Here is a 26,665-nt window from a genome sequence, read left to right on the forward strand (position 1 = left end):
GAATGTGCATCACCCGTTTTCGCTTTCCTCCCAGCGTTTTTGCCAGTGATCCACCGTCTTTGCCCTTGCAATTGCTTTTAGTGTATTAGGCGGTAAACTGTCATTTGTAAGACATTGAATCCCTTTGACCAAATGGTTTAAAGGATGTAAGCCCGAAATTATTAGGGCAGCATCTTCTGATACTGTGCGGAACGCCGAGCATACTCTCAGCGCGCAAGTGGCATATATAGAAAAAGGCCACGGCGATAAGATTTTATTTCGAGAGCTTTTCCCCATATCTGAACGCCGTACAGCGCGACTGACTTTAGTACACTAGCTAATAGTCGTATTCTATTTTGTATTAGCCCGCGGGTATTCGGCATTAACCGGGTCAAGGGGTGTACGCTAAGTGTTCCTTAAAGGACATCCTTGCATTAGGAATAATTCCCAAGTATTTAATTGCCGGTTGTGTAGTGATGCTTGCACCTTTTGTACTGAACGTGGCAACACCCCGAACTTTTCTGCCAGTAATGAGTACCGCTTCGGTCTTGCTCTCCGCTAGATTCAGTCCGTTAGTTTCAAGCCAATCGCTTATTAACGCTATTGTCCTGTTGGTAATCGTAACTATATCGTGTATGTGCTTTGCTGTAACCACAACCGCGAGGTACCTTCAGTCGCAGTACTCCATCGTACATGATATTCCAGAGTAGCGGCCAAAGTACAGATCCCTGGGGTACACCACCGGTTACTTTATGTTTTTTGGAGCCTTCGTTTGTGTTGTAGCTCAAAGTTCTTTCCTCGAAATAGCTTACTATAATGTTGTAAAGGTATAGAGGCACGGAGAAGCTTTTTAGTGCACTCAATATACTATGCCAGGATGCCGAGTTAAAGGCATTCTTTATATCGAGTGTTACAACCATACAGTACTGTATTGTGCCTCCTTCCCATCTTTTCCCACTTATAGCCCGTTCGGCCAGGGTTTTTACTAGGGTTACCGCTGCAGTTGTGGATCTTGACTTCCTGAATCCGAATTGGTTTGGGGATAGTCCACCAGTCCAGGGGAGTCTAACATGCAGAGGGGCCGGAAGTGGGACGGTTCTGTCATTGATTTATTAGGTTTAGGCAGTAATATCAGATATTGCCTTTTCTAAATGGTGGGAAAGGGGCCTTCTTGGATGCATATATTATCGCACAGTTTCAGGAAAAATTCCTGCTTACTTTTTTAATTGCTTGTTTAAGCAATTTTCTTTTGTCCTTGAAGTGTTTTTGGAGGATGGTGTATTCAGATGTGCCATATGACTTTTGGTACAAGCGTCTTGCTTGCTGGCATTCCTTACGTAATCTTGCAATTGTCTTACTCCACCAATATACTGGGGGGTGGTATTTGCGTCGAGATAGCTCGGACATTGAAGTGGCGCATGCGCTTTTAATACAACTCATAATCGAGCGAACAGCTTTGTTAGCCGACAACAAATTGTCGGGAAGGGTAGTTGGTCTGAAGGCTTCTTCAAAGTGGTCTGGGTCGAATGTTTTGAGTCGCCACTTTCTTTTTTTTTTGGGTCGGTAAACTCTGTCGTGCGTGTGTAGCATTTATCTCGAATATAATTGCGTAGTGATTGCTAAAAGTGTAATGGTCGCTAATTTTCCAGTGAGATCTGCGAACTAAACTCGAGTGAACAAATGTTAAATCAATCACCGATTGTCGGCCACCTTTGTTAAATGTGCATTGATTGCCTACATTTAAAACCTCAAGATCAAGAGAAGCAAAGGCTTCCAGTAAGGTTTTTCCTCTGCTGTTGGTTCTTTTGCATCCCCATTCGATAGCTCAGGCTTTAAAATCACCAGCTATTATCACTTTGATTTTGCATCTGCCATCGGCTACTAGGTTGTCGATAATACGCCTGTATTCTTCGTCGCTAAGGTTAGGAGGTAAGTAGCAGCTGTATATATTAATACTATTGATAGTTGTACCAACAAAACCATCTGAAGATAAAGGTGTTTTCAGCTGCGCAAAGTTGGGATTTCATTTCCATATAGCCGTTTTCTTTCGAGTGTCACTTATTCAGGTTACGCCTTGTCCGACTTGTATGGTTCTTAGTAAAACCAAATCAATTTGCTTTTCAACAACTGACTGTTTTAATAAGTCGTGTGTCTATCTGCTCTAACCGGGAGTTAAATAAGTGCTGTTTGGGTGTCTCCATAAGACTTTCTTAACCTCCTGATTGCCGAGATCGTCAGTTCAGGGTTTCCTAATTCTCTCTGTAGGGCATAAAGGACTTCTTCCTTGCTTGTGACTTTAGTGAGTGGTCTTTGCACTCCAGTAGAGTCTTCTGGGTCAGAAGTTTAACGTAAGCTTGATCCCCGAAACATTTTTTCATGGTCTCCTTAGAGTCGGTAGGAATCACTGCTCCGCTCAATTGTAGCAACATTTCACCACTTTGCGTTTTGCGTATCTTTGTCACGATATTTCAGAATCCGCTGAGTGTTGAGTCGGACTTGATTTTCCGTTCCATCTCCGCATAGTAAAGGTCCCCATTTTTTGATATTAAAATCGCTTGGGGTTTTGTTTTTGGCAATTTTGCAGTCTTCTGGTTGCCTTTCTTAGCTACTATAATCCACTGTTCCTCCATTGGCTTTGTTGTTGTTGCTTGATTAACGAACCGTTTCATTGGCTGCGTGCCTAATTGCTTTACAGTGGCTTCAAACATTTGCGTAGTAGAAATATCATTTGTTATATCTGATCGTTTGAACTGACCAATTAGGCTCGTTATTGCTCGGGTTTTTGGCGAATTGATACAAGATCGTTTGCTTTGTTGTTGAGTCTGCTCCTCCGCCATTGGTTTTTCGCTGAGTGTAATGCGACCTCTTTTCGTCTAAGCGGTCGGGTGGATTGCCGACTCTCTAACCTCTTCTACTGCTTGTTTTTGCAATTGCGAAATTTTGTCTATTATGTTTCGTATATGCTAATTTACATGCCTTTGTTTTTGGCCATGGGTGAGCGCGATTAACTCTTCTATTAGTATGCCTAGAGTCTAGACCCTAGAGCCTGTGCTGGTTAAGTTTAGCTGACATTTCTCACCGATCGGACCACTATAACATATAGGTGCCATACGAACTGACCGATCGGAATCAAATGCTTGTATGGAAAACTTTCACATTTGACAAAATATATTCGCGAAATTTGGTATAGATTATTTTCTAAAGCAACAATGTAATCTCCAAAGAAATTGGTCAGATCGGTTAACTACAGCATATAGAATCAAGTTCTTGTATGGACAACTTTCACATTTGACAAGACATATTCACGAAATTTGGTATAGATTATTTTTTAAGGCAACAATGTAATCTTTAAAAAACTTGTTCAGAACGAATTACTATAGCATATAGCTTCCATACAAACTGAACACATAGTTACTAACAGAAATGCACCTGTGAAGGGTATATTAGCTTCGGTGCGACCGAAGTTAACGTTTTTTCTTCTTTTGATTTGCTTGAGCTGATGTGGACACTGTGTGTGTTTCCGCGCGCTTAGGAACTAATTTAGGAGCACCAAAAAAAACACGTCACGTCACTAAATCGCTTCCATATATGGTATGTACTTATGTGTTCTGTGATCTTTGCCAATAAAATCAGTTCATAATGAACTGACACGTTAGTTTTTGGAAATAGTTGTTTCCGCAGGAAATAACCGATAGTTTATTCAACGCAATATAGCCAATGGAGTCCGCATAGGTACTTCCTATTGATAGGCGCTGACAATATTTTGCTGTATAAATTGCATTATAATAAAACGAGTCTCAAAACAATAATTTAAATAATATATTAATTACTGAAAAAATAACCTCCAAATGGTCAATGAACTTCAAAAGTTGTTGAAGTTTTTTCTTTAAGATATACGTTTTCAAAAATGCTTTCATTCAACTTTTTCCAATTTATTCCTTATTCTCTCCAAATACTCAATAGATCAATTATGCGCTCTAAGACAATTGTTCGTTCTACCGTTTGAACGAGGTCTTGTGTTAACTTTCCGATTATGTTGGAAAATATTTCTGCAGTTAACAAGAATTAATACATTTTATAGTATAAGTTTCAGAATCGTGAAATATATTTCAAACATTTCATATTTGCGTGGAAAACTTTATTCCTGTATATGTGTACTACATATGCATTGATATTGTTATAGCTGCGATTAAATTATAAATATTTTTCGTTCTGCATCACTAGTCACTTTGAAATGGGTAGCCTTTTCGTTTTCATGGTTTTGTGAGAAAAAAGTCAAAGTATTATTAAAATTATTACTCTTAGGCATATTTAATTGCAAATTAGTCAAAAAACAGAAAATCATCTGCAATTTTTTTAATAATAGTAAAAGAGACGTGTAGCGCAACTTGTGGTTGAAAGGTTTCTGTAATGGCAGGAATTAACTTTATAATATGTGTACATATATATTATTAAACTATCATCTTTAGAAAAACTGAAACGTGTTGAGTGTAAAGTTCCATATAAGTGCATTAATTTTAATGCCTTTGATATTCATTGCAGAAGAGTACGTCCAATTGTTTGATTAATTGGCGATGAATAAAAATTGGTTAAAAAATGCACGCCATAAATTTGCATAATAATTACTGCATCCAAGCGAGCCGAGATAAAAGTTCATATGTAGATACATATTGCTGTATGTATTTAATGCGGACATTCTGAGTTCCATTGCATTTTCTCTAATTCCACAAGTTCTTTACTCGCTTATTGCAACCATTAATTTTAATCAATGTTAATGAATGTTTTGTGGTGATATAATCACCATATATTTATGAAAAAATTTACGGTACATATATGATACTACATACGAGTATAAAAGTTAAGTTAAATCGTGTATAAAATAGTTTTTCCGCATTTTTATTTTGTTTTAGCTGGATTGTGCTGATATAAGCTAAGTTGCAAACTGCTATCATTTTTCATTCAGCAATATTCTCAATGGAGTAGTGGTTCTACCGATTCCACTGCTAATTCGAACACTTTTTCGCTGCGTGACCGGCTGAAGCTTTTCATTTTCTAATTTAGTATTCTTACGCATACCAAATATTGTTTAGATGCCGCTGTAACATCTGCTAAGAGTCTACTAGGCTTAATTATACAGAATTGTAATTATTTGAATCAAAGTTACAGTCAAACTCTTGTCCTCGCTTCATATCTTGTCTAATTGCTGAATACGTCAATTGTGAACTTCTTGTGGTCATTTAAATTATATAAATAAAAGTTTTATGTTAACTTGATTGGTTGTATACTTGTGAACCACTAATACGTTTGAAGCTATTTCAACAAAAAAATTTGATAAGCCTATATTTTATTTTTGTGTATTGATATTTTCTTAATTATATGTCAAACATGAGAGATAAGCCATTCAACATTAATTCTCTATGGAAATTTAACAGTGAAAATATTAAATTTAGGGGAATAACTATGGCATCCTAATAGTTCCCGTATGTATGGAAAATAAAAATGCATACTGTGTGGAACAAAGGCAGCGAGAAAAGAAATATTTATAAAAGGAGGATGCAACGGAAAGTGTTTTTCTGCTTGTTGGAATTGCCGAGGTCTCATGTTGAAATAATATTTAAGTAAAGCTATTGCGATAGGAGTTGCATTAAAATGCATCAATTGACAAAAAAGAAAGTTCTTTTGAGAACATGACCAGGAGTTGAGTTCAAGTGTTATGCGATTTGAAAGACTTAATGAGATATGCTATTTGAACAGGCTAAATTTTAGGTAAAGTAAAGTAAAGATTATGTTAATAAGAGAACAACAGTATGATACAAAATATTGTAAAGCAAACCGATTTGGTAGAAGAAAAAATATGTAATGTATATGTAAATCAAGGCGCCATATAAGGAGTAAAGCGAAATTGACTAATAGAAAGAAATCGAGAGTGACGTAGCTTTGATCCAAAAAAGCTGCTTCAAGCGATGAAAAAAAGCAAGTAAAGGGAATTTCTAAAACACTTCGAATTGTCCAATTATCTAAACACAAACTTTTATTTCTTAGAATCATAAAGAGAATCAAAAGTCTCACCATTAGAATATATATTCATATATATGTATATCTTAAAGTATCCTTAAAAATATCTCTCAAATGCAATTTTCATTGGAAACGGAATACGTTTGAACTGAAATGGCAAGTCGTTAGAACTCAAAGGAATTCTTAGAATCAAGCATTCTGCCCACTTGTATTCGATAGCACAGATTGCGAAACATAATAACAACAGATCCAACTTTGAGATGCATATAATGCCTCTCCAAAGAATTTAGAAATTCCACTGGATAATTCACGGCGTCGTCTTCATTGTCAAGACGATCGCTCGATTTGTGTGAGCGCAAGTCTCCCGGAGTTTGACTTTGAATCTTCCCGTTTAAGTCAACAACATCGGCATTTCTGGTAGCTGCACTTAAGGAATCGTAGTAACGATAATTTGTCCAATGTCCGAACATTCTTGATAAGTTCATCTTTGGTGAATTGATAAACGACAGATGGAATTGATATCGAACCACCGGAATTGACCCATTTCCAATTTTTAGCGAAGATGATGTAAAATGTCTTCGGCAATGTAATTTTTGTTCGTATCCCATAATTAACGCGGATTTGAAGGCTGATTTGTCGAAATGTTTATAGCGAAAAGTGTGCGAACTTCATTTTCATCCCAGTAATTAACATGTTCCAGCGATTGTAATTTCTGACTTACTTCTCCAAAATTTGCACACACCATACTATTCACAGTACCCAATAACTCAAATAAAGTTGAACCGCGTACATTAATCAATAGCAACCGAAGGTAGAAACAATAGTCGTTTTTCGGGTGGATTGTGTAAATTTGTCCTAAGGAATTAGTTGATAACACACCTAAAAGTCCATCTACTGGTTGGCTTTGCTTTCTGCGCAACTATTTCTTTGCTGATGCATTCCAGGTATAATATCAAGGTATTTTTGAATAGAGCAATGTTCTCGCAAACGGATCACTGACGAAAGCTGAGAAAAAACTCGTGCTGGCGGTGTTTCCACTGGCTGTACTATATTTTTTGGGTTGAAATACACTCTCCAAATTAACTGCGAGACGCACAACAGTTGGAAAACGTTCATGCATTGCAAACGTAACTATCCTTTAAAGCGCTTTATTGTAGTTCACGTATCGACCGTATCGTTCAATACCAATAACCGCCATGTTGCTTCCATTGGTGACGTAATTACAAACGTATTTTATCGATTACACCAAACTGCAATACTCTACAATGATATGAGTTTTGAATGTGAATTTGACAATAATGGTGAATATAGTACTATCCGTGTGTTGTCAACTTCGGTTTTCACTATTCTAAATTGAATTCTGAATGTTCTGCCATTGTCGTCTGGTGAGCGACGCCGCTAGAGTGGATATCCAGCATTTCAATTTTCTGTTTCCGAAAGAAAAGCACGTGGATAGTGTTTGTTGCATTTATTGTCAGCCATACAAACCGAAGTGGGATTGTGGTGTCCGCAAGGCCCATGAACCATATTGGTTTTTATCACTTCGTATAATACTGGATCTTTCTCTGCATCAGGAATTTCACCAGAAATGAGTTCATCAATTTGATCTGGTGTAACCACCATCCAAAAAGGAATGTGTGCGTGCGGCAAACCTCTCTTTTGCCACTCAATAGAGTACATCTAGCATCTAACAGCGTCACATATACTTTGCTTCAAGATAAAGCCCATCAAACATCGTAACTGTTGTTTAAAAAGTCGTGCTGTGACATCGTGACGATCGCTTGCTGATTGACCGCGATCCATAATTCCGCACGTGTGTATATCACCGCATCCTGGGAGTACTTCTTGCCTTGCCTTGCCTTGGGCTGCCATACGGTGATGGCAAAAAGAACGCCGACCGATATTGGGGCTCTTCGCAATTGATCACTTTGTGTGAAACACACGTAAAGTTTTCACTGAATAATTATACTCTCGCAACAATGTTGCTATAGTTTTGTTCACATAACGGTTGTTTGTAAGTCCTAAAACTAAAAGAGTCAGATATAGGGTTATATATACCAAAGTGATCAGGGCGACGAGTAGAGTCGAAATCCGGATGTCTGTCTGTCCGTCCGTCCGTGCAAGCTGTAACTTGAATAAAAATTGAGATATCATGATGAAACTTGGTACACGTATTCCTTGGCTCTATAAGAAGGTTAAGTTCGAAGATGGGCAAAATCGGCCAACTGCCACGCCCACAAAATGGCGGAAACCGAAAACCTATAAAGTGTCATAACTAAGCCATAAATAAAGATATTAAAGTGAAATTTGGTACAAAGGATCGCATTAGGGAGGGGCATATTTGGACGTAATTTTTTTGGAAAAGGCGTGGCCCCGCCCCCTACTAAGTTTTTTGTACATATCACGGAAACTACTATAGCTATGTCAACCAAACTCTACAGGGTCGTTTTCTTCAGACATTTACATATACAGTTTAAAAATGGAAGAAATCGGATAATAACCACGCCCACCTCCCATACAAAGGTTATGTTGAAAATCACTAAAAGTGCCTTAACCGACTAACAAAAAACGTCAGAAACACTAAATTTTACGGAAGAAATGGCAGAAGGAAGCTGCACCCAGGCTTTTTTTAAAAATTGAAAATGGGCGTGGCGTCGCCCACTTATGAACCAAAAACCATATCTCAGGAATTACTTGACCGATTTCAATGAAATTCGGTATATAATATTTTCTTAACACCCTGATGACATGTACGAAATATGGGTGAAATCGGTTCACAACCACGCCTTCTTCCAATATAATGCTATTTTGAATTCCACCTGATGCCTTCTCTGTATAATATATGTATGTATACATTAGGAACCAAAGAAGATAGCGGAATAAAACTTTACAAAAATACGGTATTTGAAAAATATGTAAATGACGTATTATGAAATCTCGATTATCACTTTACCATGCGAGAGTATAAAATGTTCGGTGACACCCGAACTTAGCCCTTCCTTACTTGTTATATTTTACTTTCCTAGCTTTCTCTGGTCTAAAGACAAGATATCCCCAAAGCCCGAATAAACTTGAACTTTACATCATATCGGACAGGCATTTCAATTTTCCAAGTGGATTTCTTATGAGCTCTATTTACTGTTATAACCTCACCTAACCTAAAATCTATTATCATCGCTTAAGAATAATTAAAAAAAAATAATCTTAATCTTCGATTTGATCTGCCTAATCCACAAAAAATTCATTAAAGAATAGGTAAAAACTACTCTATTTTATTAATTGCAGAACTGTTAGGCGGTTGGAATTGTTCAAATTTGGCTTGAATGTTGATCGCATGCTACGTTCGACTCTATTTAATAGAATTTGCATCTCTCAATGAGCAGTAAATCTCCTCCCTTTCACTCTTTGAAGCATAACATACCTAAGACGTCCTAAAACCTTCATACTATTTTGCTCAGGAACATTTATGTTAGACTATTTAATTTATACATAATCGTCATGACTGTGATCATGAGAGAGGAGCTGTAACAAATTCTCGGCTTCCGTTCAGCCTTATATAGTACAAGTTTTAAATATCTAGGAGCTTTGAAGTTTAAAGATGATAAAGCATCAAAAAACATATCAAGTCTCTCCTAAAGTTCGCAAAAAGCGTTGACGTTATACAGTGGCGGATTCAGAGGGGGAAATGGGGAAAATTTTGGAATTTTTTGCCCATGTGATATTCTACATCTAACTTATTCACTCAGCGTGATTCTTCAGAAAGAATCGATCGATTCAGATGTGATTGATACGCTGCTTGTAACGCTCCGAAATCAAAGACAAAAAGCCAAGGAATATTTTCGATCCATTTATTCAGACACAAAAAATGGCGGCGCGATTTCTGCGTGAGAATTTGCGAAGAATACTACAGGGTATCAGTGTACATTCCTCTGTTAGATACAATTGGCGATGATTTGAAAATGCGCTTCTCTAGAGAAGTATTGGATAGATTTCAACTGAGTTTACTGCTTTCAAAAAAAGTACGTGCTTTGAAAACCAAAGAAATGTCCGTGCGATGTTTGAAACTCAAAGGGGAACTTGATCAATGGCAGTGACATTGGGGTAGAAGCAAAAGTCAAAAGAAACCAGTCACCGACTACTGCATTGGAAACATTGAAGAACTGTGCTATAGACCTATACCCCATAACTCACAGTTTTCTTCGCATATTCTGCACACTTCCTGTGAATGCGAGCTCTGAACGCTCTTTTTCGACACTTCGCCGCATGAAAACGTGGCTGGGGATGAATATGCTTCAAGATAGATTGATCGGTCTGGCGTTGCTCGAGAGATTTTCAAACTTGGCGCACATTGTTTTGTTTTGTGAAACTTTTCCATTCACTACACGAACACGTTCTGAATGACGAATGCTTTTGCTCGAATCAAACTGAGTCTTCATCTGGCATTACTAAGGATCAATAGGTCGATGGGATGCCAGCCGGTTAGTATAATCTAACCTAACTTTATTCATAAACCTTAAGACCTTTGCAGTTCTCTTCAAATAAATTTATAAAACTGGCAGCTAACTTACTTGCTTTCAGTAATTAACTGCTTTGAAAGTCAAAAGTCTATTTATATTATTATATTCGTTTGTGCCACATTCCAATACAATGGAGTATTGTTGTCAACTTGGCATTGTTTTAACAAAACAGAAATAAATTCGCTGCCAATTGAAATCGAAAATGAACTCAGATGAATCGCGGGAAACCGAAAAGCCTTTGCTTGCTTGCGCTCGTGCAGTCGATGAGCAATTAAAGCACAATGAAGACATTAGGCGTAATGAATTCACGCTCGAAAAGTGCTGGAACAAGTTGCAAAGCAAAGCGAATGACAAAATAAATGTCATGCTTAATTTCGCACAATTATAGGGAATGTGATGTGATGCGAGTCACGGATTTGATAATTTTTGGAAATTGTGTAAGCGCTCGCCAATTACAAGGCCAACAAGCGTGGCATAAAAAGCAGTGCCACTCAAACAAACACAAACTCAAATAGAGAGACACACACACATATAAACACATACACAGACTATCGCACATTTAGTTGAAAATAAATCGAGTGGCAAAGAGTTTCTGCTTTGAAAAGTTGAATATTTCAATTACAATTTAATGACCTTCATCAAGGCTTCTGGTGCGTTGTAGATGGCGAGGCGTGTGCCGGGCAGCTTGGGGGCGGTCGTCTGGAAGCTGGACGCTGCATGCCGAAGGAAAATTCCGCTACTTTGAAATTCGCAGTTTTGCTTGCATCATTAACGAATGGTTGAGGCGAAATTTCGCAAAAAAAAATTAAAAAAAAAAATGATAGCCTTGTTGCGGCTTCCAAAGGGGTGGATCTGCAACGAGAAGCAGCCAAAAGTTTCATTAAGTTGTAATTAACAATCAACGTCAACAGCAGCGAACACGAGCAACAGCAAGCGCTCAGCCAAAAAAATGATGTGGCAGACGAAAATATGCAAGTTGAAAATCAAAAAGAGAAAAGCAAGAAAAAAACAAAAAATACGCACAGCGCCAAAAACAAATATGGGGGCTGGACTTGATTTTTGCTTTTACCTAAAAAGCGCATTGGAGCCCTTCTCGTCTGTGCTGTAAGCACTCGGGGCGCTTGCATTAAATATACCTAGTTGAACCCTATCCATGCTCTTCATAAATGAAGCAGAGCGGCTTCTAGGCTACAGCTGTAAGGCAATTGCTTTCAGATTCATGCAAATGTATTTTGCGTCTGCTAATGTGACACTGATGCGGGTAACTCTGTTTGAGTATGTGTGTTGGCCTTGCTTGCAGCACATTCAGCATTATGCCGTGTGACATTTTTTCGACAGTTTTACTTCGGCACCAACCAGAATAATTATGTGCAGCAGATACTTTTGGAACTTATTTTTATTATTTTTACATAAGTTCATTAAAGGACTTCAAGGGCTTCGGAGTAGTTTATGTAATATTGACCTTTTGCACGCTGTAAGGCGTGTATGCAAATCCGGATCTGTAATTACGTTTGATCAATGGGAAGGGTTATTTGATTTTAAGAAAAGGTTTATATAATATCCCCTGTGATAATCTTTATCTAGATTTTGACCGATCAGTTGGAATGGTAGCTATATGCTATAATGATCGGATTTGAACACTACGCTCGAACATTACGGCTGTGTAAACTGACGTTGAGCAACCCCAAAAGCTCCGTCAGGATCAAGAAGGACCTCTTCCAGCCGTTTGAGGCTTCAGACAAGGCGACTCCTTTTCGTGTGTCTTCTTTAATATATTCTTGGAGAAAGTAATTCGAGCTGAAGAACTAAATAGGTAAGGTACTATCTTTCAGCCGCTGGCATACGCCGATGATATTGATATTATTGGCCGCAACATCCGTGCCGCTAGCCCTTCTTTTTAAAGGATGGATAAAGAAGCGAAGCAAATGGATCTATTGGTGAACGAGGGCGAGACGAAATTGTTGACAGTCATAACTTCGAAGTCGTAGATAATTTTGTCTATCTTGGAACTAGCATAAACACCCACAACAATGTCAGCCTGGAAATCCAATACAGAAAATCTCTTGCCAACAAGTGTTATTTCAGACTAAGTAGGCAATTGAGAAGTAAAGTCCTCTCAGGACGAACAAAGACCAAACTCTATAAGAAACTCAACATTCTCGTCTTGCTGTATGGTGCAGAGGCATGGTCGATGACAACAGCTGATGAGTCCATGTTACGAGTTTTCGAGAGAAAGGTTCTGCGGAAGATTTGGGGTCCTTTGCGCGTTGGCCACGGCGAATATCGCATTCGATAGAACGATGTGCTGTATGAGATATACGACGACATTGACATAGTTCAGCGAATCAAAAGACAGCGGCTACGTTGGCTAAGTCATGTCGTCCGTAGATTTGTCAAATAAAATAAAAAAAGTTTTTCGTACAAAAAGCCGATCTTGATCGGCCAACTTATATGGCAGCTATACGATTTTTCGAAACTGTGTGACTCTGCATACCTATCCAGACAGTTAAACAGAAAGAGAGAGAGGTTTTGATTGATGAGATTTAGAGTACTGGATAAGTTCAGCTGGCTGTGACTGAGTAAGAGAAGGAGTGGGGACAATTCCTTTCAGTCTCCAAGTACTCAAAGCTCTGCAACAATTTTTTGAAATTTTTTTTTCTTTCCACATGCTTTACTCTTGACAGTCCCCGGTTTTCTATCGACAACTCTGATGGTTTGCTTAAAAGTCATATATTTATGTAAAAGATGGCTCCAGTGTAGTTACAGGAAGTAATCAACTTCCAAGCGTAATAAACATAAACAATAAGCATAAACATATCCGGTCATATTACACAATTGGCAGAACTTGGTGCCTGGGATCTCAAAATTCTGGTTTAGGGATCTAAACCGGACCGAGACAATTTTCGGTGCTGCAATAGTAACTATATATTTCATTATTTCCATTACAAAAAACTACGCGGCTCATTACCCTGTTGCGATTTAATCAAATTAGTTTTATTAAAAATCAATCAAACAACAATTTACTTTAAAGTGGCAGTTCAAAAAACCTGACCTCCATACGCATAAAGACTTCTATATGTACAATACACAAAATTTCTCTTTATATATACATACACAACCAGCGGCGCCATAAGCCCCTTAAGCTCAAGCCTTGGCCATTCTGCATTTCCTCGCACAAAAATTCCGCAAGCACAGCACGAGCACAAGCATATGAGTGCACACACATGTGTGGCATGCAACATGCCATGCCGCATGCCGTTGTTGGCGTCACTGGCATGCCATTCATGTGACCATGCAATTACAATTGCCAACATTCAGCAAACAGCAAGCCTTTTGGCTTTTCGCATTCTTCGGCCGTTCGTTCACTTGGGCATTTCATTTCGTTTGCCGAGATTTTTACTGATTTCCCCCAAAGCCAGCTTGTCGAGTAGCCAAATCGTTGCAGCGTCGTTTGGCGTTGGGCATCTAAAACATATATACACATACACTTATACATATAAATATTATTTGCATAATTCATAAAATTTTCTCAACTTACTACAATTGCTGCAATATTGATATGAAACTGTTGAGCTTATTTGCTCTCTAAATGCACATCTGTTTGTTTGGGGCACGTGTGTGTTTATGCCTCTCTGCATGACGCATAAGCAAGTTTGTATGTCTGCGCTGACATTTGTTACTGACTTGAGTGGACTTTATTTGACTGCTGTTTTACCAACATTTTCGGCAGCTATTGGAGTTGGTGTCTCTTATGTCATAATATCTGCGACGTATGTAAGGATTTCTCTCAAAAAAGATATTTTTAGAGGCTTTATGAAGGAAGCTTTGAACTTTTGAAAGACTTTCGCCTTTTCAATTGAGCTGCTGACGGGCAGTCGCCAATTAAGTTCCACTCTAAGAAATTCGAAAACCTTAATGAGGTCAGCAAAATGTTTGAGAAATTTATTTTAAAATGGACAGCACTTCCTTCTGATAAAAGGGTTTAGTCATGACTCCTTTGTCCATTAAGATCACTTAGTTTTGATCTCAAGTTGCTAATAATATGTCCTTAACTTTTCGCAAGAACGGTCCGTTCGGAAAAAATCAGCTGCGTCATAAAATTGGTCGATGTCCAAAAAACGTGTTTGTAATCACACCTTAATATTTTGACACTCATGCTCATAAAGTATAATAAATTACATTACTTGTACATACTGAGAGATCTACACCCAGGGAGCTTCTATTGATTTTCTAATCTGCCTTCTTTACTTCTCCACTAGTTATACATATGTTTTACTCAAGGAATATTGCTAAAGTGACGTTACAAAGAATTATCTCAGAGAAACAACAATAAATAGTCTACTGTCATCTTGAAATTTGCCACCAGTTTGTTTTTTTTTTCTCGAAATATGTATGTGTAAAATTTTTTATTTAAAGCAAAAATTGTATGATAAATAAAATTTAATTTCCCACAGTCTAACTTCTCGTTCGTCACTTAATTATCTATCTACAACTATAGTTACTTCAAAATTTCACTCAAATTTCCCCTCCATCATTGCTTCGTTCTACAGTTGGTCACCCTCAAAGTAATTAATGCCAGTATTTGCATTTCTTTAAGTGCACACTTGCAGTCATTATCGCAGCCATTCATTCAGGGTCGGTGTTTTTTCCTATCTCCTCTCTTCAAGCACTTTTTGGTAATTGAAATTTCTACCACTCCTGCAGCAATAGCAGTGATTACGGACTGACATCGACCGCTTTTTATCAATGATTGAATTCTTACCACTTTTCACTATTTTCTTTCTATGTAGTAGTTGTTGTTGTGGTAGCAATCATACTTGTCCTTCGTGAATGATTTGTGCAAATGTGATTAAATCTGTGTACGTTGAGTGTTCCGCTGAGTCTGCTGCAATGCCAAGTTGGAGTACAAGTATCTGTTGAGTGTACAGAGTCCGTTGCGTTGCGTTTGGCTAGAAAATATTTTTGGTTTTTGGTTTTTAAGTGGTCAAAGTAAGTAATCAATACTGTGCCATCGTAATTAAGTGTTGGTAAACATGTTAAATTCGACAATATAATTTTGATATTGTTTTTAAATTGCCAAATATACCTTAGTCTGAAAGGAAATGAGAAGGGTACTAATGCAACAACTAATATTCTTTGAGAGATATGCATTTCTGAGAGTAAAACTTCTTTCATCTGTCTAACTACTATTTAAGCCACTATTTAGTTTTTACAAGAAAAACACAGTTGGGCGTATTATAATACAGAGTTTTCAAATAAGAATGATATGACTTCTTCTCAAGGAAACAAAAAGCTCTCTTTGTTAAGGAAATTTAATTGTTTTTTTTAGTGAAATTATAAACATTACTGAATACAATGAAATTAAGATCATTAAATAAAATTAAATTACCGATCATGACCTCTTAAAAATGGCTTAAACGAAACTTAGAAATCATATCATCTCTATTGGAAAGCCGGGTAGAAATAGAATACTGCTCAAGGTAAAGCTAGAATCTACGAATAAATTGCTTAGAACGCATAACTAAAGAATATTGATAGCAAGGGTATACAAACTGGACGATCAAACTCAAGTTCTCGTGAAGAAAAGAAAAATCTTCTCATATAGGCAATTTTTTTATTTGATAATTAGCGAAATTTCATGCACTTTCTTCTTCATATCACTATAGCTTCTAGCTGCCATAAAAACTGAGCGACATAAATCAAGAGTATAGAAACGTATTTTTGAAGGTTATTTTAGCAACGTTGCAGCCGCAAGTGACTTTTTCTTGTTTCTAACTCTCTACTAGGAACTTCAGAAAGACAAGCTGCTAACAGCTCCGTTTGTCGAATACTTTTGAAAGTTATTATGGATATTTAGTGATACTTCAAAGTATGTTTACTTCCTTTACACCCTTTTCGAGACACGCGAAAACAGCGGTGAAAATATAAATAAATAAAACAGCGAGTCTGAAGAAATAAAACAAAACACTCAGCAAATTAGGTTACTAATTAAGACATTGAACGATAAAAGGTAATATTAGAGAAGGGTGAAAACTGCAAAATTGTAAATTGTGGGTGAATATTAAGGGTTACATACATATATACATATGTATGTATGTACGTTAATATGTATATTAAATAAAAAAAGGAAATTATAGAGTTATTTTAAAATCTTACTTGCATTATTATTTGATATTATTATTAAGCTATTTTGCTCGACAACCATATTTGTATCGAAGTGTTTCCATCTTTTTAGCTGCTTACATACTTAATGTGTTGTTGTAACATTGTTTTAGATCTGCTTTGGCATTGATGCGCTTAAAAGTTCTAGTGGGAAGAAATGTTTGTTGCCTTCAGTCAGTTAAGATAGTATGCAAACTCAAATTGTAGCTATTTTTAGACACAAGTAGAATAAGTTTATGTGCTAACTATTTCTTCAAAAAGCTTATTTTCTACTTCATAATATTCATCCATAATATTTTATAACTTTTTAAAATAAAAGTTAAATTATTTAGGGGTTTCATATAGTCTCCAATAGCCGAAAATATAGCGTTGTCATCATTTTTGTATGTAATCCAAAAACAATTTTTTTAAACAAGTGTAAAAGTTTTTGATTATGTGACTTTACGATGCGTTAAGACAATTTGTGAGTCCCCTAATTGTTTGATAGAAGGTAGGTGGGTGGGTAGAGTGCCTATCTGACAAGACACCTATGCCTCTAGGAGCCCCTATGTAAAACTTTAGTCCCGGTAGTCATCTCACCCCACTGTTTCCTCTCTCTTCGCCACCCCCTGAGTTTAGAGAGTTTACTAGAGTTTTTATGTCATTTCTTTTTCCACGTTTGCCTACTTGCTGAGCAAGTCAGGGATTGTGTCCATCGAGACTCGGCTACATTTAAAATCACGTTTGCTTGCTCTGGGTAGTTCATCTGCTTCATACTTACCATCATGGAACTCTTTACAGGTTTATAATGAAATAGGACGTTAGATGCACTAAGATATCAAAGTATTATTTCACTATTTTTGACGAAACCCGTTAAGCCTTTAGTGGCTGACACTTGGCTATCTACATATTTAAATATATTTCTCGTTGTGAGCAAATTCCTTGTCAGAACAAGAAGACTTCGTGGATCACTGCAATCATCCGGTAGACGGAAAGCGATTTTGATATCTAATTTTACTGAAATGCACCATCTTCCATTCGATTATCTACTAATGTTAATGGCGACTCATATGTAAAGACACTGATCCCTGTGTCTATGTCCACCTCGCCTCGTTGCCATTCTTTTCTGGAAGGAAAGGCAGTATTGGGGGTCGAATTTAAGTTCAATTTATAGAACGGGAACTTATTTTATGCTAGATAAAATAACAAAATCAGTCTCATTACAGGATCCTCTCAGGATATTCCCTCAGCCTAAGAGCTGACTTCCCTACCAGTATTGTTTGATAGAAACAGGCTTATTCTAAAAGTATTTTAAAAAATTTAGCAAACTTCAGTTCTTCTGTCTAAAAAAAGGTCATTGGACTGTTTCGGAATGATGCAGTTAGCTTTAAGCTTCTTTCACCCGCTCAGCTGTGCACCTGCGCAGTATCCACACAACTGCAAAAGCTTGAAGCGATAGCTAAAAGTCAAAAGTTCCATCATAAAATCACATCCAATTATCAGTAAGTATGTTTGTAGCCATAAAAACATAAGTGTGAGAACAGCAAGTCGGTAGAAGGGGAAACTATAGAATTCCACGAAGCGAATCGCAGCAAAGTTCGCTGGGTTTCTTTTTTCGCCAATTCTTATGATGTTCCTTTAACATTATTACTTGTTTACAGCACGCCTGAAGCTATGGGATACTACCAACCAAGTAGACGGGCTCACGATGTGCATTTTCTTCGTCCCTCTGCCATTGGTGGGGCGAAGTGCTGTTGCGCGTCGGTTGCACTTTCTAAATTCCCTCGTTTACTTTGCTTTTTTATCGTTTATTCGCTGCAATTTCTTGCAACTTGACTTTTGCTCAGTCTAGTTAATTTTTTTCTTCTTTTCTTTTTGCTCATCTTCGCTCACTTTCACTTGCTTCCGATTTTTTCTCGTGTTTATTTTGTAATAAAAAGTTTTAAGCAGCACTTTGTTTGAATTATCACAACACCTTTCGCCTTCTCAAGCGAATTCTTTTCTCTTCTTTCTTTCTTTTTGTATATTACTTTGTATACTTATTGTTTAATTGTTGGCTTAAAAAAATTTTGTTCGCGAGAAAATTTTTAGATTGTTTGAGAAGTGCAGCTGAAAGAAAAACTATAGGAAGATTTCACGTGTAAATGCATTTTGTGGTAGGATCTGTGCCAAATTTCACATCAAGACAATCATAAGTGTTTATTATATGCTTGTATTTTTGAATCAGAATATTGGAAAAGGCCTTCGGTGCTGATTGTTAGTCGCGAGCAAGTGTTTTTGTTTGGTACAAATTATTTAAAGAGGAAATAAAGAAATTTGCTATTGAAAATCGACGATTAACAGTCAGAGATCTTACTGGCTACGTTGAAGGATCATTTGGTTCTAAGAAAAGTCAAAGCTTGATTGATTCAAAACACACCAAATTTTTTCGAAAAACAGCGCCGCGTTAATGTCTGGCAAAGCTGAGTCGAAGCCGTAAAAATCACGTAAAATCAGGCAAAAAATCAATGTAATGTTGGCAGTTTTCTTCGATTACTAAGGTGTTATGCACTCCGCATTCCTTCCGACCAAAAATAAATATTTTTTGAGGGTTGTTCGTCATTTGGGCGAAGCTATTCGTAAACTGAGTAAACAGAGAATTGTGGGTCTACAACTCTTGGTTTTTGAACCACGATAATGCACCGTCGGACACTGCATTGATACTTTGTGAGTTTTTTTTACCAAATTTTCAACCAATATCGTGTCACAACCATGATACTCTCCATTATTAGCTTCGTGTGACTTCTGGCCATTTAGCAAATTAAAAAGACCCTTCTAAGGAAACCGTTTTGATTCAATTGAAGACACTAAGCGTGAATCACAATGCGCATTGAAGGCAATTCCGGAAATTGACTTTAACAAATATCATGAGAATTGGAAAAAACGTTGTCAGAAGAGAATTGGGGACAAAGGGGATTACTTTGAGGGCGGCGACATAGATTTTGAAGAATAATTATTCACTTTTTTAAAGTTTTTTAAAAAATGTTATGTCTTCTTTTTGATTAAAGGAAATAGCTACATTTGTTAGTAACTGTCCAAAATCCAATTTCTGAGCTTACCGAAATTGAAAAGGAGGTTATTCTCGAATGACGCTAAAAAGGAGTTCATTCTCGATAAAAGGAGCCAGTCTTACTTTCGATTCTCAGATCATTTTTATAAAATCATTTAATCGATCCGTTAAAGTTTTCAGCTAAATTATTTCTTTTGCAAGAGGCAGAAAATAATCACGCTTATATGTTCGCGATTTAATTAATCTTTTTGGCCGAGATGAATATTTTAAGTTACTGTTATGGCGGAAGACAAATTACGCTCGTGTATACAAATATGTCAGACTTAACGATAAAAGAGTGAGCCGCCAGATTGCAGCAGTAGGGTTGCCAATTCCTGATATGTAAATATCAACCTACGTATACTCGAACTTATCTTTCAGATTTTACTATGCTCTATCAAGAATGACGGCAACTAGAGGTTGTGTGCGTTCCAGTCGTCGGCTTCTCACGCAAAAACGATGATTATACTTATGTTACTCCACTATGAACAGAGACACTAGACATAAAAACGTATGCCAGACCAATAAATAGTGGGCATAGACTCATAGTCATAAGAGTAACAAGTGATTTCCGAACTATATCCAGCGAAGCAGCTGAAGTACAAGCTAGTATGCCGCCCATAGACTTCCAGGGAGATGAGTTCATGAGATTATAATGTATGAGCTATCAGCGACAATTAAAGAAATCAAAAAGAAAGTGGAGAGAAAGAAGAGCATAATTTTATGGCAGCAACAGTGGCAAATATCAACCAAAGAACGGTGGACTCACAGACTAGTACCTGACATCCATATGTAGATAACTATACAACGTTGGGACCTGGATTCACCTGACCCAAATATTAAGCGGACATGGATGCTTCAGGGGCTATCTAAACAAATTTCAAAACAACATCAGTTCGAATTGTTCGATGTGTACGGAGTCCACAGAAGACTCTGAATACGAGTTTTTCTGCAGTTATGTGTCAGTCCTCTGATAAGTGGAAGGCTGTTCGCGAAGCGCCAACTTCTATTATGGCTAAGTTAAGACAGTTACAGCAGAATAGGCGTCAGTCTCTCCATGCTATAGAGGTGACGTAAAATTTCTTGTCTCCCACGAAGTAATACCTTATTTGGTGGTTCCGTGGAAGAGTCTTTTTCCCCAAGAAGTTACTCAATTGGCGGAATCATCAATATCGGACCACTATAGGATATAATGTATATATAGTATACAATTATATATGCGTAGCTGTCATACAAATTGTGCGATCAAAATCAAGTATTTGTTTGGAAACTTTTCTTTGACAAGTTATGTATCTTCCCGAATATATTCTTCGTCTTTTTTACTGGCGTAGACACCGCTTACGCGATTATAGCCGAATTAACAACAGCGCGCCAGTCGTTTCTTCTTTTCGCTACGTGGCGCCAATTGGATATTCTAAGCGAAGTCAAGTCCTTCTCCACTTGGTTCTTCCAACGGAGCGGAGGTCTTCCTCTTCCTCTGCTTCCCCCGGCGGGTACTGCGTCGAATACTTTCAGAGCTGAAGTGTTTTCGTCCATTCGGACAACATGACCTAGCCAGCGTAGCCGCTGTCTTTTAATTCGCTGAACTATGTCAATTTCGTCGTATATCTCGTACAGCTCATCGTTCTATCGAATGCGGTATTCGCCGTGGCCATTGCGCAAAGGACCATAAATCTTTGGCAGAACCTTTCTCTCGAAAACTCGCAACGTCGACTCATCGGTTCTTGTCATCGTCCAGGCCTCTGCATCATATAGCAGGACAGAAATAATGAGTGACTTATAGAGTTTGGTTTTTGTTCGTCCAGAGAGGACTTTACTTCTCAATTGCCTACTCAGTCCGAAGTAGCCCTTGTTGGCAAAAGTTATCCTGCGTTGGATTTCCAGGCTGACATTGTTGTTGGTGTTTACACTGGTTCCAAGATATACGAAATTATCTACGACTTCAAAGGTATGGCTGTCAACAGTGACGTGAGAGCCAAGTCGCGAGTGCAACGACTATTTGTTTGACAGGAGATTTTTCGTCTTGCCCTCGTTCACTGCCAGACCCATTTGCTTTGCTTTCTGGAGAAAGCAGAACTAAACTAATATATTGGGTTGTCGAAAAGTCTTTTCGTATTTCTAATCAAACTTCAACTTACTTTCTTTTTATATTTATAATAACCAATTATGTACCATTATGGTCGACAACTTTATGCCATTCTTCCACTATACACTATATTCCATCAGTGTAAAACTTTTCTGGTTTCTCGGCGAAAAACTGCGACACGTAATTTTCACAGGCTTCTCTTGAAGCCAACTTTGCTCCATTAAGGAAGTTCTGCATTGTCCGAAACAAATGGTAGTACGATGGTTCAAGATCAGGGCTATATGGTGGATGCATCAAAACTTCCCCGCCAAGCTCTCCCAGTTTTTGCCGAGTCATCAAAGATGTGTGTGGTTCAGCTTTGTCCTGATGGAAGTCTAAACCCTTTCTGTTGACCAGTTCTGGCCATTTTTTTCTACTGTTTGCTTCAGTCTCATCAGTTGTTGACAGTAAAATATATAATGAATAGTTCGACCAAGCTGCAGCAGCTCATAGTGGTTGATTCCTTTCCAATCCCACCAAACACTCAGCTTCCTGTCAATCCTGGCTTTGCGACCATTTGTTGAGCTTCACCACGTTTGGTCCGTGCTCTTTTTCGCATATATTGTCGTATTTGATCCACTTTTCCTCTGCTGTTACCATTCGCTTCAGAAATGGTTCGATTTCATTCAGCAAAGAATGACAGATGCTTATTTGGTCCATTAAATTTTTCACCGACAATTCATGTGGTACCCAAACAAAGAGCTTCTTTTTGTAGCCAGCCTTTTTTAAATGGTTCAAAACTGTTTGATGATGAATGTTAAGTTCCTTAGCGATATCATGGCTGCTTATATGACGGTTCTGGTCAATATTTTCTATAATTTCATTGACTTTATCAACAATAGGTCGACCAGAGCGAAGTACATCTTTCACATCGAAATTTCCAGACCGGAAGCGATCGAACCATTGTTGTGCTACACGAGCTGATACAGCATCGTCTCCATAAACTTTACAAATTTCATTGGTGGCTTGCCTGACATTCTTACCTATTTTTTACAGAAATTTCAATATATAGCGAATTTTTTCATTATTTTCTTTAATTTTTGAACAGCTGTAACTGTTTTTCAACTTCTCCGAATTTGTTTTTTTTTTTTTAGTTAAATGAAGCTCAAAATCTCATCTTTCCAACACAATATGGTATGACAAAATGTGATTGTTAGTACTGGATGTACGAAAAAACTTTTTCGACTACCAAATATAAAAAAATATCATGTCGAATTCACTTAGATTAATTTTTAATTTAAATAACTACTTTATTTATTATTGTTATTTATAAACGTAATCTATTTTATAATTAATAGTGACTTTGTGCCAGTGCCAAATTAGATTTCCCGTACAATTCCTATATTGGACTAATTTTTCTACCATTTCCATTTATTGCAACATTGCCACATTTCACACACGCCCTATGTGTGCCAATATGTGTTAGTGTGCGTGCAATTTATATGCAACGATTTGATTTGTACTTTATTGCATTTGCCACATTATAAATAAGTTAAACATATTTTATTCGCCATCCATTTAGATAATGCACAATATGTAATTTCACTGTGATTCGCAAAACCAACAAAAACAACTACAACCAAGCGCCGCAAAATGCCAGCGTAGCAGTTTCTAAGCCATTCCGGGGCTCAAGCGGTGCGTCAGGGGAACTAAAGTTGTTTACAAGTTATTGTCTTGCAAACAAGTTTCTGCTATTTTTAATAGTTGCTTGTTATTGCTGTCGCCACCGACACATACACACACAAACTCCTACTTGAGACTAGAGCGCAAGCAGCCTTGGATGTGTGTCTGTGTATGTGGTATAATTATATTTGTTGCACAATACATCTTGCTATTCACGATTGTAGTTGTTGTTGTTCTTAGTTTTTATTTTTTGCTGTTGTTGTTGTTCTCATTTTTTGTTGTTGCTGCTGTTCATTGTTCATTGTTGATATCGACAATGCGCTGCTGTGCTTATTGATGCTTTCGCTGCAAGTTTTTTTCTTGTTGTTGTTGTTGTTTGTGGTTGCTCGCAAACGAGGTTAGTTGGCGCTACCGCCTTGGCTGCGTTACCAAATAAAATTATATGTTTTTATACCTCATTGTTGTGCTGTATTTCTTTTATCTGCGCACTCGCGTTCGTGGCAGCAGTCACATGGCACAACAAGTGCAACTGCAACAACAACGACTACAACAATAATAATAAGAACAAGAACATCGCCTCATTTGTGCGGGCGAAAAAGCTAGAACCAGCGAGCAGCCAAAGTAATTCACAAGCTATTGAGTGCACAAATAGATGTGTGTGTTTGTGTGTGAGTGTGTAAGTGCGGTGCTCGCGCGCGGAAGGACGTTGCCAGGATGCAACAATGCCAGGATGTAGCAAGACACTGCTTTTTGTTTATTGTTCCACTATTTATTTTATATTTCTTATTGTTACTGCGCTGCTGCCATTTTCACTGTATGCCGTGCATACGTATGTGTGTATATGTGAAGGCGGCAAATCGTCTAAAGGCTTCCGCTCTTGCCACCTTCCGCTATTGTTATGGGCTGCTGCTCTTTCGAAAGCAAGTATGTATTTATAAGTGAAGGTGTGTAGAGCTTTCGACATGCTTGTCTTTACAAAAAGACACTCTGACATACATACACACTCTGATACATACATATATGTGCAGACATACACAATCTTGTTTTAGTTTCGCTGTGGTCGGCGTTGCGTTGTTTTGTGTTGCTGACGTTTTCGATTTGCGGTTGTCATCTCATTAGGATGCTTTTCAAGCTTTTTACTTCGACATCCTTTTTCGGTTTTGTTCCTGCAACATTCATTTATTTATTTTTTCCTTTTAATTTTTTGACGTATCTGTTTTCACTGCACTCACCGTTGTTATTTTATATCGTTAACGTGACTGTTGTTAGTTAGTTGCAGGTTGCAGCTTGACGGCATCGTTGATGTTGCTGTTGTCAACGTCATTGTTGCTTGAAATGATTGCTGCGCTTGTTAAATATGACCGTTAGGTTTCTCTCTATATAATTGTTGTGTATTTTGGTATGAAACAATTTTTGTGATTTTTCAACTTTCTGTAATGTTTTAGTTAGATTATTGTCAGTGTTATCGATCTAGGGCACACATGGACTTTAGATAAATAAAATTCAATGGGATAAGACTGGACTATGTAAAACTGCTAATTTCCTATCAAGTAGTATAGTAGAGGATTTTAGTCAAATTTCGTCAGTTTCAAAAACTTCACTAAGTTGTTATGAACATAAAGACCTTCTTTCTAGCTACTTTTTAGTTGCCTGCTTACCGATGCTATAACACCCTTCACAAATAAGAAGGTTTTCAATAGGGACGATACAAAGTAGACCGATAGGGACAGCAAACGACGCCAAATTTTTTGCCGCTCTTTTGATATTTCTCTTTAGTATTTTAGCCATTTCATCATACTTCCACAGGAATAAAGAATTTTATTGATATCCCGAACCGTTTTTATTTTATTTAAAAAAAAAACTTTTGTAGAGTTCCTTACAAAAACTCGATTTTCAGGAAGAGCTATAAGCTGTAGTGACTCGACCGGAATAATTACTTTGGAGACATTACCTAAGATAAGAACCCTAGATTGCATTACTGCCTTATATAATAATTCGTACGAAATTTCGCTAAGATATCTCGTCAAGTGAAAGGATTTTCCATAGAAGCCCTTTACTCCGATTATCAAATGAGCGGTTTTTGGGAAGAAAAAGAAAAAGTTTCAGATCGATACCTCAAAAACTGAGGGACTTGTTCGCGTATATAAAGAGAGTTAGCTATACCGACTTAGCTCGTCTTGCTGATCATTTTTGTATACGAGTATATATTTTTACTGAGCCTTTGACGTTTCCTGCTGGGTGTTGTAAATGTCGTGGTATACTTAATATCCCGATAAGGGCATAAAAATACGCTTTCGTCGAGTTCGAAATTCGAATGATACCGATTATAAAGAATATATAGAGATTTGTGAGAAAGAGCACTTTTGCCTTTGACTTTAAAAAAGTTATCTGACGCAGAGACATCTTTCCGCAATTGCTAAAATTGTTTCTATAGATTATTATCGTTGCTATCGAGTATTTTCTTGAAATGGAAAAGACACTGATTGTTAGATGCACATAATAATTTGTCATAGATAGCAATTTGAAACCCAATTTTATTTGTTAATCGTGTTTATCGATTTGAAACACGGAGAATCGGTCAATGGTGAATCCGCGCGAAAGCTCTGTACTCAAATATTAATGAGATATACATTCAAATCGATTTTTAATTGTCAACTTTCAAGGTTAATATTATTCTTCAAATCGATTTTTTAAGTATCATCTATCAAGGCAAGTGTTATTTTAAGAAAATTTCAAATGTGAAAGTTTTCGATGTCTGATGCTTAGGGATGATATTCACTTGAAAGTCCAAAAAACGGGTTTTCGTGAATAATTCTGAAGTAAAGTAGAATTACTTAATAAAAAAAAGTATGTAACAGTTGTTAATTTACTTTATTAATCGCCGATTTATTTTGAAAAACATAGCATTCCCATGGCCGTTCTCTAGGAAGCCCCTCAAAATAAGGCATCTGGCCGGGATTATGATTTTCTGTCTAAAATTATCTCAAGTCCCAAAGCAAACACTACTATTAACGAAAACCGTTAATTATGGAAGGACTAATCATAATTCCTGCAAATATACTCACATCTTCAAAACTATTGACATTTGAAAGTAAATATAGCCATTTAGTGGTAGTTGAAAAAGTATTAGTATTTGATCCTCGAAATCTATTGATGTATTCTATTTATGCTCCTGTT

At 37.3% G+C, this 26,665-nt stretch overlaps 1 protein-coding gene across 1 annotated transcript in view; it reads right to left on the bottom strand.

The window, feature by feature from the left end:
• The window catches only part of LOC120774632, an 80,041-nt gene that overhangs the window by 49,164 nt on the left and 4,212 nt on the right, over positions 1-26,665 (bottom strand). The window lies entirely within an intron of this gene.

Source organism: Bactrocera tryoni, chromosome 4 (assembly GCF_016617805.1).
Source record: "Bactrocera tryoni isolate S06 chromosome 4, CSIRO_BtryS06_freeze2, whole genome shotgun sequence".
NCBI lineage: Eukaryota > Metazoa > Arthropoda > Insecta > Diptera > Tephritidae > Bactrocera > Bactrocera tryoni.